Source organism: Chiloscyllium punctatum, chromosome 41, assembly GCF_047496795.1.
Source record: "Chiloscyllium punctatum isolate Juve2018m chromosome 41, sChiPun1.3, whole genome shotgun sequence".
Taxonomy (NCBI): Eukaryota; Metazoa; Chordata; class Chondrichthyes; order Orectolobiformes; family Hemiscylliidae; genus Chiloscyllium; species Chiloscyllium punctatum.
The window spans coordinates 66,544,068-66,563,906 of record NC_092779.1 but is presented as its reverse complement, the minus strand read 5'-3'; the positions used below and the strand labels follow the sequence as shown (position 1 = coordinate 66,563,906).

The 19,839-nt window shown below is 46.1% G+C and overlaps 7 non-coding genes across 7 annotated transcripts; all 7 read right to left on the bottom strand.

The window, feature by feature from the left end:
* Nucleotides 1-862: 862 nt before the first annotated feature.
* trnal-uaa (transfer RNA leucine (anticodon UAA)) lies at nt 863-945 on the bottom strand. The gene has a single exon. It is a non-coding gene; the product is annotated as a tRNA-Leu (tRNA).
* A 2,663-nt stretch (nt 946-3,608) lies between these two features.
* On the bottom strand, nt 3,609-3,691 carry trnal-uaa (transfer RNA leucine (anticodon UAA)). Its single transcript has one exon. It is a non-coding gene; the product is annotated as a tRNA-Leu (tRNA).
* Nucleotides 3,692-6,354: 2,663 nt separating this feature from the next.
* Nucleotides 6,355-6,437, bottom strand: trnal-uaa (transfer RNA leucine (anticodon UAA)). The gene has a single exon. It is a non-coding gene; the product is annotated as a tRNA-Leu (tRNA).
* Nucleotides 6,438-9,100: 2,663 nt separating this feature from the next.
* On the bottom strand, nt 9,101-9,183 carry trnal-uaa (transfer RNA leucine (anticodon UAA)). The gene has a single exon. It is a non-coding gene; the product is annotated as a tRNA-Leu (tRNA).
* Nucleotides 9,184-11,846: 2,663 nt separating this feature from the next.
* Nucleotides 11,847-11,929, bottom strand: trnal-uaa (transfer RNA leucine (anticodon UAA)). Its single transcript has one exon. It is a non-coding gene; the product is annotated as a tRNA-Leu (tRNA).
* A 2,663-nt stretch (nt 11,930-14,592) lies between these two features.
* On the bottom strand, nt 14,593-14,675 carry trnal-uaa (transfer RNA leucine (anticodon UAA)). The gene has a single exon. It is a non-coding gene; the product is annotated as a tRNA-Leu (tRNA).
* A 2,663-nt stretch (nt 14,676-17,338) lies between these two features.
* On the bottom strand, nt 17,339-17,421 carry trnal-uaa (transfer RNA leucine (anticodon UAA)). Its single transcript has one exon. It is a non-coding gene; the product is annotated as a tRNA-Leu (tRNA).
* Between the last annotated feature and the right edge of the window lie 2,418 nt (nt 17,422-19,839).

The following is a 19,839-nucleotide window of genomic DNA, read 5'->3' as shown; positions in this document are numbered from 1 at the left end:
TAGCCTGTTCGACTGCTCACGGGAACGGTAGCATTGTGAATCGCTGCAGAAACGAACGACTTCCTTACTTTTGCTCCGACTGACCATACTCTGGGAAATTTTCGCAGATTCTCAGTTCAGGATTTTTGCAGCTGGAAGTTACCTCAGAAACCCTGTTAACTCGTAATTTATTGAGAGAATCGCAAAACGGAAAGCATTTAACACGGAACACAAACAAAACTGGCAAACCAAATGTATTTCCAGACACAGCGAGCATGAATGCTAAATGTGAGACAGTCCGGGGCATGAGCCATAAAGTAATCTCACAACTAACAACAGGGCAATTCCAAACTACTCTTTCAAACATACAGGAGCCTGAGTGCACCACCACTTCCCGGACAATGCTGAAAAGAGAGAAAGAAAGAACATAATAAGAATGGGCCATAAAAAGTGAATTTCACCAATCACAGTCTCGGCTAGATTACCTTTCCCTTCCGATGTCTCCAGGACGGAGATGAAGGAAATGGGAGAAATTCAATAACATATGACATCGAAATGCATTGGAACGATTTTTTCATTGGCCAGAAAACCAAATAACGACGAGTCGAGTCACCGTAGTACTTTGTTTCACAACAGCGATGAAATAACAGTCTCCATTCGATTCCATTAAAATTCAACTCGCCTGGAACGTAAAGCAACAGAAGAGCTGCGGGAGGCGAACACGATCATGACAGCACAGACGCTTCGCCAAATTCGGCACTTTCACACACCACAATTAATTGCCCGGGAAGCAAACCCATTTCGCTTCTGTTTTAAACAGAAACGCAGCAGGGGTCGAAACAGCATTTCAACCAGCTGCGCGGTGGGAGAAGGTCAGCAGAAATGGCAGCGGTGGGATTCGAACCCACGCCTCTGTCAGAGACTGGAGCTTAAATCCAGCGCCTTAGACCGCTCGGCCACACTACCAGCCAGCCACTAGCGCTGCCCATTTTCTTGCACTTCCAATTGTGCTCCTGCAAAACAACAGATGCAAAGTCACGTTAAAAGGGTTCCATGATCCCTCTCCGACTCGCACAGCTACTGGGATGTGCCCGGCTACAATGACAATTTCGCAGCAGATAATGATACCCATCAATCCAGACAAAAATCAATGGTAAGCTGAGTCGATCTTCTCAGACTCTTTTCAGCTCCAAATGCATCTGTGAGTGCGTGAGAACACACGATCGGTTATGATTTGGTCAAATTACCATGAGCTGCTTGACATGACTGCAATTTCGATTCTTGCATTGATAAATGATTTCACCCATTGCTCGAAACAGGACAACTTTCACGTTTACACGGAACATGAAACACACCGGACTACAGGGAAAATGCACAAAGCTGAGCAGCCCGTGTTCCAAATCATAACGTGCAGCATAGTTTCAGTCACTGTGTCTGTCTTGCAGAATAAGAGTCCCAAAGAATGTTCTCCACCCTAAAACCGGAGGTAGCATTACAATCCGAGAACGACAGATCACATTGCGAGGATGCTCTGACCTCGGAGCCAATTCGAGATGCCACTTTCCTTACCTTTTTGCCTTAACCGTGCAATTCGCTGCAGAGATGTTCACACCTGGATATGAGCCACATGGATACCAACTGAGTTGGAAACCTGTGTGGGAATCGAAAGGAAGCGACACAATAAAGTTTGATAAATTCCATGGTGCTTTTAAGAAATGCAGTCTCTGTTCACCTCAATCTAAAAGGCAGTTTCTGAACATAGTCAGAGAAGTCAAAAGGGAATTACCTCACCCCACCCCACTCTCCGGAAGAGGTGCTAACTGCCCGTGAGTGCTTTTTGTTCTCGATGTGAAGAGCTCTCACGCCTGAGTCACCTTCACGTCTCTGGTTGCTGAGCGAATCACAAAGAAGGAATTTCACCAGAGCTGCTACTGCCTCACTTCCCCACTCGCCCTCCCCGTTTACATTTTCCTGCTCGTCAGTGATTTAAAGAAATCCAAATGGATGCGATGTCATTCTGTAGCCTCTCTGTCGATTCCTCCGTCTCACTTCCAACGTGGCTTAGATCTCGGGGCGCACCTTAATACTAGCGACGCTGTGAAAGCATAGGTCCAGAGGTTCCTCTGAGAGTGTAATTTCTTTCATTGCTGTTGCTGATTGAATGAGCCACTTCCGTGCGAACTGCTCCAAAACATGATTCAGGACCTCTGGTGCCAACTCTCGTACGTTGAATAACGACAGACAGCTTCCAAATGAGGTCTTTCAGAGACGACTTTGGGGGTACATTTGACAGACAGACTAGTTCAGGAATCCGTGGTGCGCTGTGATACCAGAGCATCAGCTTCTTCCCTGTCTTTGAACCGGGCAAACCTGCGCAAGGAATGCAAATGCGGTGCTGCTTTTCATGGAAGGATCAGAAGGCGGGAACTACACTCTCAAACAGAATGGCATATGATCAGAACCAGGTTGGAGAAAAACTTGACAATGCTTTGCACAGTAATTAAATGGAGTTGCATTACATTTCACTACGAGAGCAGATTTGTTCAAGCACTGAAAGTTGAAGCCATTCTACTTTTCACCTTTCTGTTTCCAATCGCTCGTTGTTTAATGGGACTTGTTTAATTTTGGCTATGTGCTGAGCATGGACGAGATACACCGAAGTATCTGTTTCCACGCGGTGTGCCCTAATAACGTTGTGTTGCTTACACCGGCATTAAAGGATCACTCTTTAGCGGAGCTTGCCGTCGCAGTCTGCGGCACAATCATATAGCCTGTTCGACTGCTCACGGGAACGGTAGCATTGTGAATCGCTGCAGAAACGAACGACTTCCTTACTTTTGCTCCGACTGACCATACTCTGGGAAATTTTCGCAGATTCTCAGTTCAGGATTTTTGCAGCTGGAAGTTACCTCAGAAACCCTGTTAACTCGTAATTTATTGAGAGAATCGCAAAACGGAAAGCATTTAACACGGAACACAAACAAAACTGGCAAACCAAATGTATTTCCAGACACAGCGAGCATGAATGCTAAATGTGAGACAGTCCGGGGCATGAGCCATAAAGTAATCTCACAACTAACAACAGGGCAATTCCAAACTACTCTTTCAAACATACAGGAGCCTGAGTGCACCACCACTTCCCGGACAATGCTGAAAAGAGAGAAAGAAAGAACATAATAAGAATGGGCCATAAAAAGTGAATTTCACCAATCACAGTCTCGGCTAGATTACCTTTCCCTTCCGATGTCTCCAGGACGGAGATGAAGGAAATGGGAGAAATTCAATAACATATGACATCGAAATGCATTGGAACGATTTTTTCATTGGCCAGAAAACCAAATAACGACGAGTCGAGTCACCGTAGTACTTTGTTTCACAACAGCGATGAAATAACAGTCTCCATTCGGTTCCATTAAAATTCAACTCGCCTGGAACGTAAAGCAACAGAAGAGCTGCGGGAGGCGAACACGATCATGACAGCACAGACGCTTCGCCAAATTCGGCACTTTCACACACCACAATTAATTGCCCGGGAAGCAAACCCATTTCGCTTCTGTTTTAAACAGAAACGCAGCAGGGGTCGAAACAGCATTTCAACCAGCTGCGCGGTGGGAGAAGGTCAGCAGAAATGGCAGCGGTGGGATTCGAACCCACGCCTCTGTCAGAGACTGGAGCTTAAATCCAGCGCCTTAGACCGCTCGGCCACACTACCAGCCAGCCACTAGCGCTGCCCATTTTCTTGCACTTCCAATTGTGCTCCTGCAAAACAACAGATGCAAAGTCACGTTAAAAGGGTTCCATGATCCCTCTCCGACTCGCACAGCTACTGGGATGTGCCCGGCTACAATGACAATTTCGCAGCAGATAATGATACCCATCAATCCAGACAAAAATCAATGGTAAGCTGAGTCGATCTTCTCAGACTCTTTTCAGCTCCAAATGCATCTGTGAGTGCGTGAGAACACACGATCGGTTATGATTTGGTCAAATTACCATGAGCTGCTTGACATGACTGCAATTTCGATTCTTGCATTGATAAATGATTTCACCCATTGCTCGAAACAGGACAACTTTCACGTTTACACGGAACATGAAACACACCGGACTACAGGGAAAATGCACAAAGCTGAGCAGCCCGTGTTCCAAATCATAACGTGCAGCATAGTTTCAGTCACTGTGTCTGTCTTGCAGAATAAGAGTCCCAAAGAATGTTCTCCACCCTAAAACCGGAGGTAGCATTACAATCCGAGAACGACAGATCACATTGCGAGGATGCTCTGACCTCGGAGCCAATTCGAGATGCCACTTTCCTTACCTTTTTGCCTTAACCGTGCAATTCGCTGCAGAGATGTTCACACCTGGATATGAGCCACATGGATACCAACTGAGTTGGAAACCTGTGTGGGAATCGAAAGGAAGCGACACAATAAAGTTTGATAAATTCCATGGTGCTTTTAAGAAATGCAGTCTCTGTTCACCTCAATCTAAAAGGCAGTTTCTGAACATAGTCAGAGAAGTCAAAAGGGAATTAGCTCACCCCACCCCACTCTCCGGAAGAGGTGCTAACTGCCCTTGAGTGCTTTTTGTTCTCGATGTGAAGAGCTCTCACGCCTGAGTCACCTTCACGTCTCTGGTTGCTGAGCGAATCACAAAGAAGGAATTTCACCAGAGCTGCTACTGCCTCACTTCCCCACTCGCCCTCCCCGTTTACATTTTCCTGCTCGTCAGTGATTTAAAGAAATCCAAATGGATGCGATGTCATTCTGTAGCCTCTCTGTCGATTCCTCCGTCTCACTTCCAACGTGGCTTAGATCTCGGGGCGCACCTTAATACTAGCGACGCTGTGAAAGCATAGGTCCAGAGGTTCCTCTGAGAGTGTAATTTCTTTCATTGCTGTTGCTGATTGAATGAGCCACTTCCGTGCGAACTGCTCCAAAACATGATTCAGGACCTCTGGTGCCAACTCTCGTACGTTGAATAACGACAGACAGCTTCCAAATGAGGTCTTTCAGAGACGACTTTGGGGGTACATTTGACAGACAGACTAGTTCAGGAATCCGTGGTGCGCTGTGATACCAGAGCATCAGCTTCTTCCCTGTCTTTGAACCGGGCAAACCTGCGCAAGGAATGCAAATGCGGTGCTGCTTTTCATGGAAGGATCAGAAGGCGGGAACTACACTCTCAAACAGAATGGCATATGATCAGAACCAGGTTGGAGAAAAACTTGACAATGCTTTGCACAGTAATTAAATGGAGTTGCATTACATTTCACTACGAGAGCAGATTTGTTCAAGCACTGAAAGTTGAAGCCATTCTACTTTTCACCTTTCTGTTTCCAATCGCTCGTTGTTTAATGGGACTTGTTTAATTTTGGCTATGTGCTGAGCATGGACGAGATACACCGAAGTATCTGTTTCCACGCGGTGTGCCCTAATAACGTTGTGTTGCTTACACCGGCATTAAAGGATCACTCTTTAGCGGAGCTTGCCGTCGCAGTCTGCGGCACAATCATATAGCCTGTTCGACTGCTCACGGGAACGGTAGCATTGTGAATCGCTGCAGAAACGAACGACTTCCTTACTTTTGCTCCGACTGACCATACTCTGGGAAATTTTCGCAGATTCTCAGTTCAGGATTTTTGCAGCTGGAAGTTACCTCAGAAACCCTGTTAACTCGTAATTTATTGAGAGAATCGCAAAACGGAAAGCATTTAACACGGAACACAAACAAAACTGGCAAACCAAATGTATTTCCAGACACAGCGAGCATGAATGCTAAATGTGAGACAGTCCGGGGCATGAGCCATAAAGTAATCTCACAACTAACAACAGGGCAATTCCAAACTACTCTTTCAAACATACAGGAGCCTGAGTGCACCACCACTTCCCGGACAATGCTGAAAAGAGAGAAAGAAAGAACATAATAAGAATGGGCCATAAAAAGTGAATTTCACCAATCACAGTCTCGGCTAGATTACCTTTCCCTTCCGATGTCTCCAGGACGGAGATGAAGGAAATGGGAGAAATTCAATAACATATGACATCGAAATTCATTGGAACGATTTTTTCATTGGCCAGAAAACCAAATAACGACGAGTCGAGTCACCGTAGTACTTTGTTTCACAACAGCGATGAAATAACAGTCTCCATTCGATTCCATTAAAATTCAACTCGCCTGGAACGTAAAGCAACAGAAGAGCTGCGGGAGGCGAACACGATCATGACAGCACAGACGCTTCGCCAAATTCGGCACTTTCACACACCACAATTAATTGCCCGGGAAGCAAACCCATTTCGCTTCTGTTTTAAACAGAAACGCAGCAGGGGTCGAAACAGCATTTCAACCAGCTGCGCGATTGGAGAAGGTCAGCAGAAATGGCAGCGGTGGGATTCGAACCCACGCCTCTGTCAGAGACTGGAGCTTAAATCCAGCGCCTTAGACCGCTCGGCCACACTACCAGCCAGCCACTAGCGCTGCCCATTTTCTTGCACTTCCAATTGTGCTCCTGCAAAACAACAGATGCAAAGTCACGTTAAAAGGGTTCCATGATCCCTCTCCGACTCGCACAGCTGCTGGGATGTGCCCGGCTACAATGACAATTTCGCAGCAGATAATGATACCCATCAATCCAGACAAAAATCAATGGTAAGCTGAGTCGATCTTCTCAGACTCTTTTCAGCTCCAAATGCATCTGTGAGTGCGTGAGAACACACGATCGGTTATGATTTGGTCAAATTACCATGAGCTACTTGACATGACTGCAATTTCGATTCTTGCATTGATAAATGATTTCACCCATTGCTCGAAACAGGACAACTTTCACGTTTACACGGAACATGAAACACACCGGACTACAGGGAAAATGCACAAAGCTGAGCAGCCCGTGTTCCAAATCATAACGTGCAGCATAGTTTCAGTCACTGTGTCTGTCTTGCAGAATAAGAGTCCCAAAGAATGTTCTCCACCCTAAAACCGGAGGTAGCATTACAATCCGAGAACGACAGATCACATTGCGAGGATGCTCTGACCTCGGAGCCAATTCGAGATGCCACTTTCCTTGCCTTTTTGCCTTAACCGTGCAATTCGCTGCAGAGATGTTCACACCTGGATATGAGCCACATGGATACCAACTGAGTTGGAAACCTGTGTGGGAATCGAAAGGAAGCGACACAATAAAGTTTGATAAATTCCATGGTGCTTTTAAGAAATGCAGTCTCTGTTCACCTCAATCTAAAAGGCAGTTTCTGAACATAGTCAGAGAAGTCAAAAGGGAATTAGCTCACCCCACCCCACTCTCCGGAAGAGGTGCTAACTGCCCTTGAGTGCTTTTTGTTCTCGATGTGAAGAGCTCTCACGCCTGAGTCACCTTCACGTCTCTGGTTGCTGAGCGAATCACAAAGAAGGAATTTCACCAGAGCTGCTACTGCCTCACTTCCCCACTCGCCCTCCCCGTTTACATTTTCCTGCTCGTCAGTGATTTAAAGAAATCCAAATGGATGCGATGTCATTCTGTAGCCTCTCTGTCGATTCCTCCGTCTCACTTCCAACGTGGCTTAGATCTCGGGGCGCACCTTAATACTAGCGACGCTGTGAAAGCATAGGTCCAGAGGTTCCTCTGAGAGTGTAATTTCTTTCATTGCTGTTGCTGATTGAATGAGCCACTTCCGTGCGAACTGCTCCAAAACATGATTCAGGACCTCTGGTGCCAACTCTCGTACGTTGAATAACGACAGACAGCTTCCAAATGAGGTCTTTCAGAGACGACTTTGGGGGTACATTTGACAGACAGACTAGTTCAGGAATCCGTGGTGCGCTGTGATACCAGAGCATCAGCTTCTTCCCTGTCTTTGAACCGGGCAAACCTGCGCAAGGAATGCAAATGCGGTGCTGCTTTTCATGGAAGGATCAGAAGGCGGGAACTACACTCTCAAACAGAATGGCATATGATCAGAACCAGGTTGGAGAAAAACTTGACAATGCTTTGCACAGTAATTAAATGGAGTTGCATTACATTTCACTACGAGAGCAGATTTGTTCAAGCACTGAAAGTTGAAGCCATTCTACTTTTCACCTTTCTGTTTCCAATCGCTCGTTGTTTAATGGGACTTGTTTAATTTTGGCTATGTGCTGAGCATGGACGAGATACACCGAAGTATCTGTTTCCACGCGGTGTGCCCTAATAACGTTGTGTTGCTTACACCGGCATTAAAGGATCACTCTTTAGCGGAGCTTGCCGTCGCAGTCTGCGGCACAATCATATAGCCTGTTCGACTGCTCACGGGAACGGTAGCATTGTGAATCGCTGCAGAAACGAACGACTTCCTTACTTTTGCTCCGACTGACCATACTCTGGGAAATTTTCCCAGATTCTCAGTTCAGGATTTTTGCAGCTGGAAGTTACCTCAGAAACCCTGTTAACTCGTAATTTATTGAGAGAATCGCAAAACGGAAAGCATTTAACACGGAACACAAACAAAACTGGCAAACCAAATGTATTTCCAGACACAGCGAGCATGAATGCTAAATGTGAGACAGTCCGGGGCATGAGCCATAAAGTAATCTCACAACTAACAACAGGGCAATTCCAAACTACTCTTTCAAACATACAGGAGCCTGAGTGCACCACCACTTCCCGGACAATGCTGAAAAGAGAGAAAGAAAGAACATAATAAGAATGGGCCATAAAAAGTGAATTTCACCAATCACAGTCTCGGCTAGATTACCTTTCCATTCCGATGTCTCCAGGACGGAGATGAAGGAAATGGGAGAAATTCAATAACATATGACATCGAAATTCATTGGAACGATTTTTTCATTGGCCAGAAAACCAAATAACGACGAGTCGAGTCACCGTAGTACTTTGTTTCACAACAGCGATGAAATAACAGTCTCCATTCGGTTCCATTAAAATTCAACTCGCCTGGAACGTAAAGCAACAGAAGAGCTGCGGGAGGCGAACACGATCATGACAGCACAGACGCTTCGCCAAATTCGGCACTTTCACACACCACAATTAATTGCCCGGGAAGCAAACCCATTTCGCTTCTGTTTTAAACAGAAACGCAGCAGGGGTCGAAACAGCATTTCAACCAGCTGTGCGGTGGGAGAAGGTCAGCAGAAATGGCAGCGGTGGGATTCGAACCCACGCCTCTGTCAGAGACTGGAGCTTAAATCCAGCGCCTTAGACCGCTCGGCCACACTACCAGCCAGCCACTAGCGCTGCCCATTTTCTTGCACTTCCAATTGTGCTCCTGCAAAACAACAGATGCAAAGTCACGTTAAAAGGGTTCCATGATCCCTCTCCGACTCGCACAGCTGCTGGGATGTGCCCGGCTACAATGACAATTTCGCAGCAGATAATGATACCCATCAATCCAGACAAAAATCAATGGTAAGCTGAGTCGATCTTCTCAGACTCTTTTCAGCTCCAAATGCATCTGTGAGTGCGTGAGAACACACGATCGGTTATGATTTGGTCAAATTACCATGAGCTACTTGACATGACTGCAATTTCGATTCTTGCATTGATAAATGATTTCACCCATTGCTCGAAACAGGACAACTTTCACGTTTACACGGAACATGAAACACACCGGACTACAGGGAAAATGCACAAAGCTGAGCAGCCCGTGTTCCAAATCATAACGTGCAGCATAGTTTCAGTCACTGTGTCTGTCTTGCAGAATAAGAGTCCCAAAGAATGTTCTCCACCCTAAAACCGGAGGTAGCATTACAATCCGAGAACGACAGATCACATTGCGAGGATGCTCTGACCTCGGAGCCAATTCGAGATGCCACTTTCCTTGCCTTTTTGCCTTAACCGTGCAATTCGCTGCAGAGATGTTCACACCTGGATATGAGCCACATGGATACCAACTGAGTTGGAAACCGGTGTGGGAATCGAAAGGAAGCGACACAATAAAGTTTGATAAATTCCATGGTGCTTTTAAGAAATGCAGTCTCTGTTCACCTCAATCTAAAAGGCAGTTTCTGAACATAGTCAGAGAAGTCAAAAGGGAATTACCTCACCCCACCCCACTCTCCGGAAGAGGTGCTAACTGCCCTTGAGTGCTTTTTGTTCTCGATGTGAAGAGCTCTCACGCCTGAGTCACCTTCACGTCTCTGGTTGCTGAGCGAATCACAAAGAAGGAATTTCACCAGAGCTGCTACTGCCTCACTTCCCCACTCGCCCTCCCCGTTTACATTTTCCTGCTCGTCAGTGATTTAAAGAAATCCAAATGGATGCGATGTCATTCTGTAGCCTCTCTGTCGATTCCTCCGTCTCACTTCCAACGTGGCTTAGATCTCGGGGCGCACCTTAATACTAGCGACGCTGTGAAAGCATAGGTCCAGAGGTTCCTCTGAGAGTGTAATTTCTTTCATTGCTGTTGCTGATTGAATGAGCCACTTCCGTGCGAACTGCTCCAAAACATGATTCAGGACCTCTGGTGCCAACTCTCGTACGTTGAATAACGACAGACAGCTTCCAAATGAGGTCTTTCAGAGACGACTTTGGGGGTACATTTGACAGACAGACTAGTTCAGGAATCCGTGGTGCGCTGTGATACCAGAGCATCAGCTTCTTCCCTGTCTTTGAACCGGGCAAACCTGCGCAAGGAATGCAAATGCGGTGCTGCTTTTCATGGAAGGATCAGAAGGCGGGAACTACACTCTCAAACAGAATGGCATATGATCAGAACCAGGTTGGAGAAAAACTTGACAATGCTTTGCACAGTAATTAAATGGAGTTGCATTACATTTCACTACGAGAGCAGATTTGTTCAAGCACTGAAAGTTGAAGCCATTCTACTTTTCACCTTTCTGTTTCCAATCGCTCGTTGTTTAATGGGACTTGTTTAATTTTGGCTATGTGCTGAGCATGGACGAGATACACCGAAGTATCTGTTTCCACGCGGTGTGCCCTAATAACGTTGTGTTGCTTACACCGGCATTAAGGGATCACTCTTTAGCGGAGCTTGCCGTCGCAGTCTGCGGCACAATCATATAGCCTGTTCGACTGCTCACGGGAACGGTAGCATTGTGAATCGCTGCAGAAACGAACGACTTCCTTACTTTTGCTCCGACTGACCATACTCTGGGAAATTTTCCCAGATTCTCAGTTCAGGATTTTTGCAGCTGGAAGTTACCTCAGAAACCCTGTTAACTCGTAATTTATTGAGAGAATCGCAAAACGGAAAGCATTTAACACGGAACACAAACAAAACTGGCAAACCAAATGTATTTCCAGACACAGCGAGCATGAATGCTAAATGTGAGACAGTCCGGGGCATGAGCCATAAAGTAATCTCACAACTAACAACAGGGCAATTCCAAACTACTCTTTCAAACATACAGGAGCCTGAGTGCACCACCACTTCCCGGACAATGCTGAAAAGAGAGAAAGAAAGAACATAATAAGAATGGGCCATAAAAAGTGAATTTCACCAATCACAGTCTCGGCTAGATTACCTTTCCCTTCCGATGTCTCCAGGACGGAGATGAAGGAAATGGGAGAAATTCAATAACATATGACATCGAAATTCATTGGAACGATTTTTTCATTGGCCAGAAAACCAAATAACGACGAGTCGAGTCACCGTAGTACTTTGTTTCACAACAGCGATGAAATAACAGTCTCCATTCGGTTCCATTAAAATTCAACTCGCCTGGAACGTAAAGCAACAGAAGAGCTGCGGGAGGCGAACACGATCATGACAGCACAGACGCTTCGCCAAATTCGGCACTTTCACACACCACAATTAATTGCCCGGGAAGCAAACCCATTTCGCTTCTGTTTTAAACAGAAACGCAGCAGGGGTCGAAACAGCATTTCAACCAGCTGCGCGGTGGGAGAAGGTCAGCAGAAATGGCAGCGGTGGGATTCGAACCCACGCCTCTGTCAGAGACAGGAGCTTAAATCCAGCGCCTTAGAACGCTCGGCCACACTACCAGCCAGCCACTAGCGCTGCCCATTTTCTTGCACTTCCAATTGTGCTCCTGCAAAACAACAGATGCAAAGTCACGTTAAAAGGGTTCCATGATCCCTCTCCGACTCGCACAGCTGCTGGGATGTGCCCGGCTACAATGACAATTTCGCAGCAGATAATGATACCCATCAATCCAGACAAAAATCAATGGTAAGCTGAGTCGATCTTCTCAGACTCTTTTCAGCTCCAAATGCATCTGTGAGTGCGTGAGAACACACGATCGGTTATGATTTGGTCAAATTACCATGAGCTGCTTGACATGACTGCAATTTCGATTCTTGCATTGATAAATGATTTCACCCATTGCTCGAAACAGGACAACTTTCACGTTTACACGGAACATGAAACACACCGGACTACAGGGAAAATGCACAAAGCTGAGCAGCCCGTGTTCCAAATCATAACGTGCAGCATAGTTTCAGTCACTGTGTCTGTCTTGCAGAATAAGAGTCCCAAAGAATGTTCTCCACCCTAAAACCGGAGGTAGCATTACAATCCGAGAACGACAGATCACATTGCGAGGATGCTCTGACCTCGGAGCCAATTCGAGATGCCACTTTCCTTGCCTTTTTGCCTTAACCGTGCAATTCGCTGCAGAGATGTTCACACCTGGATATGAGCCACATGGATACCAACTGAGTTGGAAACCTGTGTGGGAATCGAAAGGAAGCGACACAATAAAGTTTGATAAATTCCATGGTGCTTTTAAGAAATGCAGTCTCTGTTCACCTCAATCTAAAAGGCAGTTTCTGAACATAGTCAGAGAAGTCAAAAGGGAATTAGCTCACCCCACCCCACTCTCCGGAAGAGGTGCTAACTGCCCTTGAGTGCTTTTTGTTCTCGATGTGAAGAGCTCTCACGCCTGAGTCACCTTCACGTCTCTGGTTGCTGAGCGAATCACAAAGAAGGAATTTCACCAGAGCTGCTACTGCCTCACTTCCCCACTCGCCCTCCCCGTTTACATTTTCCTGCTCGTCAGTGATTTAAAGAAATCCAAATGGATGCGATGTCATTCTGTAGCCTCTCTGTCGATTCCTCCGTCTCACTTCCAACGTGGCTTAGATCTCGGGGCGCACCTTAATACTAGCGACGCTGTGAAAGCATAGGTCCAGAGGTTCCTCTGAGAGTGTAATTTCTTTCATTGCTGTTGCTGATTGAATGAGCCACTTCCGTGCGAACTGCTCCAAAACATGATTCAGGACCTCTGGTGCCAACTCTCGTACGTTGAATAACGACAGACAGCTTCCAAATGAGGTCTTTCAGAGACGACTTTGGGGGTACATTTGACAGACAGACTAGTCCAGGAATCCGTGGTGCGCTGTGATACCAGAGCATCAGCTTCTTCCCTGTCTTTGAACCGGGCAAACCTGCGCAAGGAATGCAAATGCGGTGCTGCTTTTCATGGAAGGATCAGAAGGCGGGAACTACACTCTCAAACAGAATGGCATATGATCAGAACCAGGTTGGAGAAAAACTTGACAATGCTTTGCACAGTAATTAAATGGAGTTGCATTACATTTCACTACGAGAGCAGATTTGTTCAAGCACTGAAAGTTGAAGCCATTCTACTTTTCACCTTTCTGTTTCCAATCGCTCGTTGTTTAATGGGACTTGTTTAATTTTGGCTATGTGCTGAGCATGGACGAGATACACCGAAGTATCTGTTTCCACGCGGTGTGCCCTAATAACGTTGTGTTGCTTACACCGGCATTAAAGGATCACTCTTTAGCGGAGCTTGCCGTCGCAGTCTGCGGCACAATCATATAGCCTGTTCGACTGCTCACGGGAACGGTAGCATTGTGAATCGCTGCAGAAACGAACGACTTCCTTACTTTTGCTCCGACTGACCATACTCTGGGAAATTTTCCCAGATTCTCAGTTCAGGATTTTTGCAGCTGGAAGTTACCTCAGAAACCCTGTTAACTCGTAATTTATTGAGAGAATCGCAAAACGGAAAGCATTTCACACGGAACACAAACAAAACTGGCAAACCAAATGTATTTCCAGACACAGCGAGCATGAATGCTAAATGTGAGACAGTCCGGGGCATGAGCCATAAAGTAATCTCACAACTAACAACAGGGCAATTCCAAACTACTCTTTCAAACATACAGGAGCCTGAGTGCACCACCACTTCCCGGACAATGCTGAAAAGAGAGAAAGAAAGAACATAATAAGAATGGGCCATAAAAAGTGAATTTCACCAATCACAGTCTCGGCTAGATTACCTTTCCCTTCCGATGTCTCCAGGACGGAGATGAAGGAAATGGGAGAAATTCAATAACATATGACATCGAAATTCATTGGAACGATTTTTTCATTGGCCAGAAAACCAAATAACGACGAGTCGAGTCACCGTAGTACTTTGTTTCACAACAGCGATGAAATAACAGTCTCCATTCGATTCCATTAAAATTCAACTCGCCTGGAACGTAAAGCAACAGAAGAGCTGCGGGAGGCGAACACGATCATGACAGCACAGACGCTTCGCTAAATTCGGCACTTTCACACACCACAATTAATTGCCCGGGAAGCAAACCCATTTCGCTTCTGTTTTAAACAGAAACGCAGCAGGGGTCGAAACAGCATTTCAACCAGCTGCGCGATTGGAGAAGGTCAGCAGAAATGGCAGCGGTGGGATTCGAACCCACGCCTCTGTCAGAGACTGGAGCTTAAATCCCGCGCCTTAGACCGCTCGGCCACACTACCAGCCAACCACTAGCGCTGCCCATTTTCTTGCACTTCCAATTGTGCTCCTGCAAAACAACAGATGCAAAGTCACGTTAAAAGGGTTCCATGATCCCTCTCCGACTCGCACAGCTGCTGGGATGTGCCCGGCTACAATGACAATTTCGCAGCAGATAATGATACCCATCAATCCAGACAAAAATCAATGGAAAGCTGAGTCGATCTTCTCAGACTCTTTTCAGCTCCAAATGCATCTGTGAGTGCGTGAGAACACACGATCGGTTATGATTTGGTCAAATTACCATGAGCTGCTTGACATGACTGCAATTTCGATTCTTGCATTGATAAATGATTTCACCCATTGCTCGAAACAGGACAACTTTCACGTTTACACGGAACATGAAACACACCGGACTACAGGGAAAATGCACAAAGCAGAGCAGCCCGTGTTCCAAATCATAACGTGCAGCATAGTTTCAGTCACTGTGTCTGTCTTGCAGAATAAGAGTCCCAAAGAATGTTCTCCACCCTAAAACCGGAGGTAGCATTACAATCCGAGAACGACAGATCACATTGCGAGGATGCTCTGACCTCGGAGCCAATTCGAGATGCCACTTTCCTTGCCTTTTTGCCTTAACCGTGCAATTCGCTGCAGAGATGTTCACACCTGGATATGAGCCACATGGATACCAACTGAGTTGGAAACCTGTGTGGGAATCGAAAGGAAGCGACACAATAAAGTTTGATAAATTCCATGGTGCTTTTAAGAAATGCAGTCTCTGTTCACCTCAATCTAAAAGGCAGTTTCTGAACATAGTCAGAGAAGTCAAAAGGGAATTACCTCACCCCACCCCACTCTCCGGAAGAGGTGCTAACTGCCCTTGAGTGCTTTTTGTTCTCGATGTGAAGAGCTCTCACGCCTGAGTCACCTTCACGTCTCTGGTTGCTGAGCGAATCACAAAGAAGGAATTTCACCAGAGCTGCTACTGCCTCACTTCCCCACTCGCCCTCCCCGTTTACATTTTCCTGCTCGTCAGTGATTTAAAGAAATCCAAATGGATGCGATGTCATTCTGTAGCCTCTCTGTCGATTCCTCCGTCTCACTTCCAACGTGGCTTAGATCTCGGGGCGCACCTTAATACTAGCGACGCTGTGAAAGCATAGGTCCAGAGGTTCCTCTGAGAGTGTAATTTCTTTCATTGCTGTTGCTGATTGAATGAGCCACTTCCGTGCGAACTGCTCCAAAACATGATTCAGGACCTGTGGTGCCAACTCTCGTACGTTGAATAACGACAGACAGCTTCCAAATGAGGTCTTTCAGAGACGACTTTGGGGGTACATTTGACAGACAGACTAGTTCAGGAATCCGTGGTGCGCTGTGATACCAGAGCATCAGCTTCTTCCCTGTCTTTGAACCGGGCAAACCTGCGCAAGGAATGCAAATGCGGTGCTGCTTTTCATGGAAGGATCAGAAGGCGGGAACTACACTCTCAAACAGAATGGCATATGATCAGAACCAGGTTGGAGAAAAACTTGACAATGCTTTGCACAGTAATTAAATGGAGTTGCATTACATTTCACTACGAGAGCAGATTTGTTCAAGCACTGAAAGTTGAAGCCATTCTACTTTTCACCTTTCTGTTTCCAATCGCTCGTTGTTTAATGGGTCTTGTTTAATTTTGGCTATGTGCTGAGCATGGACGAGATACACCGAAGTATCTGTTTCCACGCGGTGTGCCCTAATAACGTTGTGTTGCTTACACCGGCATTAAAGGATCACTCTTTAGCGGAGCTTGCCGTCGCAGTCTGCGGCACAATCATATAGCCTGTTCGACTGCTCACGGGAACGGTAGCATTGTGAATCGCTGCAGAAACGAACGACTTCCTTACTTTTGCTCCGACTGACCATACTCTGGGAAATTTTCCCAGATTCTCAGTTCAGGATTTTTGCAGCTGGAAGTTACCTCAGAAACCCTGTTAACTCGTAATTTATTGAGAGAATCGCAAAACGGAAAGCATTTAACACGGAACACAAACAAAACTGGCAAACCAAATGTATTTCCAGACACAGCGAGCATGAATGCTAAATGTGAGACAGTCCGGGGCATGAGCCATAAAGTAATCTCACAACTAACAACAGGGCAATTCCAAACTACTCTTTCAAACATACAGGAGCCTGAGTGCACCACCACTTCCCGGACAATGCTGAAAAGAGAGAAAGAAAGAACATAATAAGAATGGGCCATAAAAAGTGAATTTCACCAATCACAGTCTCGGCTAGATTACCTTTCCCTTCCGATGTCTCCAGGACGGAGATGAAGGAAATGGGAGAAATTCAATAACATATGACATCGAAATTCATTGGAACGATTTTTTCATTGGCCAGAAAACCAAATAACGACGAGTCGAGTCACCGTAGTACTTTGTTTCACAACAGCGATGAAATAACAGTCTCCATTCGATTCCATTAAAATTCAACTCGCCTGGAACGTAAAGCAACAGAAGAGCTGCGGGAGGCGAACACGATCATGACAGCACAGACGCTTCGCTAAATTCGGCACTTTCACACACCACAATTAATTGCCCGGGAAGCAAACCCATTTCGCTTCTGTTTTAAACAGAAACGCAGCAGGGGTCGAAACAGCATTTCAACCAGCTGCGCGATTGGAGAAGGTCAGCAGAAATGGCAGCGGTGGGATTCGAACCCACGCCTCTGTCAGAGACTGGAGCTTAAATCCAGCGCCTTAGACCGCTCGGCCACACTACCAGCCAGCCACTAGCGCTGCCCATTTTCTTGCACTTCCAATTGTGCTCCTGCAAAACAACAGATGCAAAGTCACGTTAAAAGGGTTCCATGATCCCTCTCCGACTCGCACAGCTGCTGGGATGTGCCCGGCTACAATGACAGTTTCGCAGCAGATAATGATACCCATCAATCCAGACAAAAATCAATGGAAAGCTGAGTCGATCTTCTCAGACTCTTTTCAGCTCCAAATGCATCTGTGAGTGCGTGAGAACACACGATCGGTTATGATTTGGTCAAATTACCATGAGCTGCTTGGCATGACTGCAATTTCGATTCTTGCATTGATAAATGATTTCACCCATTGCTCGAAACAGGACAACTTTCACGTTTACACGGAACATGAAACACACCGGACTACAGGGAAAATGCACAAAGCTGAGCAGCCCGTGTTCCAAATCATAACGTGCAGCATAGTTTCAGTCACTGTGTCTATCTTGCAGAATAAGAGTCCCAAAGAATGTTCTCCACCCTAAAACCGGAGGTAGCATTGCAATCCGAGAACGACAGATCACATTGCGAGGATGCTCTGACCTCGGAGCCAATTCGAGATGCCACTTTCCTTGCCTTTTTGCCTTAACCGTGCAATTCGCTGCAGAGATGTTCACACCTGGATATGAGCCACATGGATACCAACTGAGTTGGAAACCTGTGTGGGAATCGAAAGGAAGCGACACAATAAAGTTTGATAAATTCCATGGTGCTTTTAAGAAATGCAGTCTCTGTTCACCTCAATCTAAAAGGCAGTTTCTGAACATAGTCAGAGAAGTCAAAAGGGAATTAGCTCACCCCACCCCACTCTCCGGAAGAGGTGCTAACTGCCCTTGAGTGCTTTTTGTTCTCGATGTGAAGAGCTCTCACGCCTGAGTCACCTTCACGTCTCTGGTTGCTGAGCGAATCACAAAGAAGGAATTTCACCAGAGCTGCTACTGCCTCACTTCCCCACTCGCCCTCCCCGTTTACATTTTCCTGCTCGTCAGTGATTTAAAGAAATCCAAATGGATGCGATGTCATTCTGTAGCCTCTCTGTCGATTCCTCCGTCTCACTTCCAACGTGGCTTAGATCTCGGGGCGCACCTTAATACTAGCGACGCTGTGAAAGCATAGGTCCAGAGGTTCCTCTGAGAGTGTAATTTCTTTCATTGCTGTTGCTGATTGAATGAGCCACTTCCGTGCGAACTGCTCCAAAACATGATTCAGGACCTCTGGTGCCAACTCTCGTACGTTGAATAACGACAGACAGCTTCCAAATGAGGTCTTTCAGAGACGACTTTGGGGGTACATTTGACAGACAGACTAGTTCAGGAATCCGTGGTGCGCTGTGATACCAGAGCATCAGCTTCTTCCCTGTCTTTGAACCGGGCAAACCTGCGCAAGGAATGCAAATGCGGTGCTGCTTTTCATGGAAGGATCAGAAGGCGGGAACTACACTCTCAAACAGAATGGCATATGATCAGAACCAGGTTGGAGAAAAACTTGACAATGCTTTGCACAGTAATTAAATGGAGTTGCATTACATTTCACTACGAGAGCAGATTTGTTCAAGCACTGAAAGTTGAAGCCATTCTACTTTTCACCTTTCTGTTTCCAATCGCTCGTTGTTTAATGGGACTTGTTTAATTTTGGCTATGTGCTGAGCATGGACGAGATACACCGAAGTATCTGTTTCCACGCGGTGTGCCCTAATAACGTTGTGTTGCTTACACCGGCATTAAAGGATCACTCTTTAGCGGAGCTTGCCGTCGCAGTCTGCGGCACAATCATATAGCCTGTTCGACTGCTCACGGGAACGGTAGCATTGTGAATCGCTGCAGAAACGAACGACTTCCTTACTTTTGCTCCGACTGACCATACTCTGGGAAATTTTCCCAGATTCTCAGTTCAGGATTTTTGCAGCTGGAAGTTACCTCAGAAACCCTGTTAACTCGTAATTTATTGAGAGAATCGCAAAACGGAAAGCATTTAACACGGAACACAAACAAAACTGGCAAACCAAATGTATTTCCAGACACAGCGAGCATGAATGCTAAATGTGAGACAGTCCGGGGCATGAGCCATAAAGTAATCTCACAACTAACAACAGGGCAATTCCAAACTACTCTTTCAAACATACAGGAGCCTGAGTGCACCACCACTTCCCGGACAATGCTGAAAAGAGAGAAAGAAAGAACATAATAAGAATGGGCCATAAAAAGTGAATTTCACCAATCACAGTCTCGGCTAGATTACCTTTCCCTTCCGATGTCTCCAGGACGGAGATGAAGGAAATGGGAGAAATTCAATAACATATGACATCGAAATGCATTGGAACGATTTTTTCATTGGCCAGAAAACCAAATAACGACGAGTCGAGTCACCGTAGTACTTTGTTTCACAACAGCG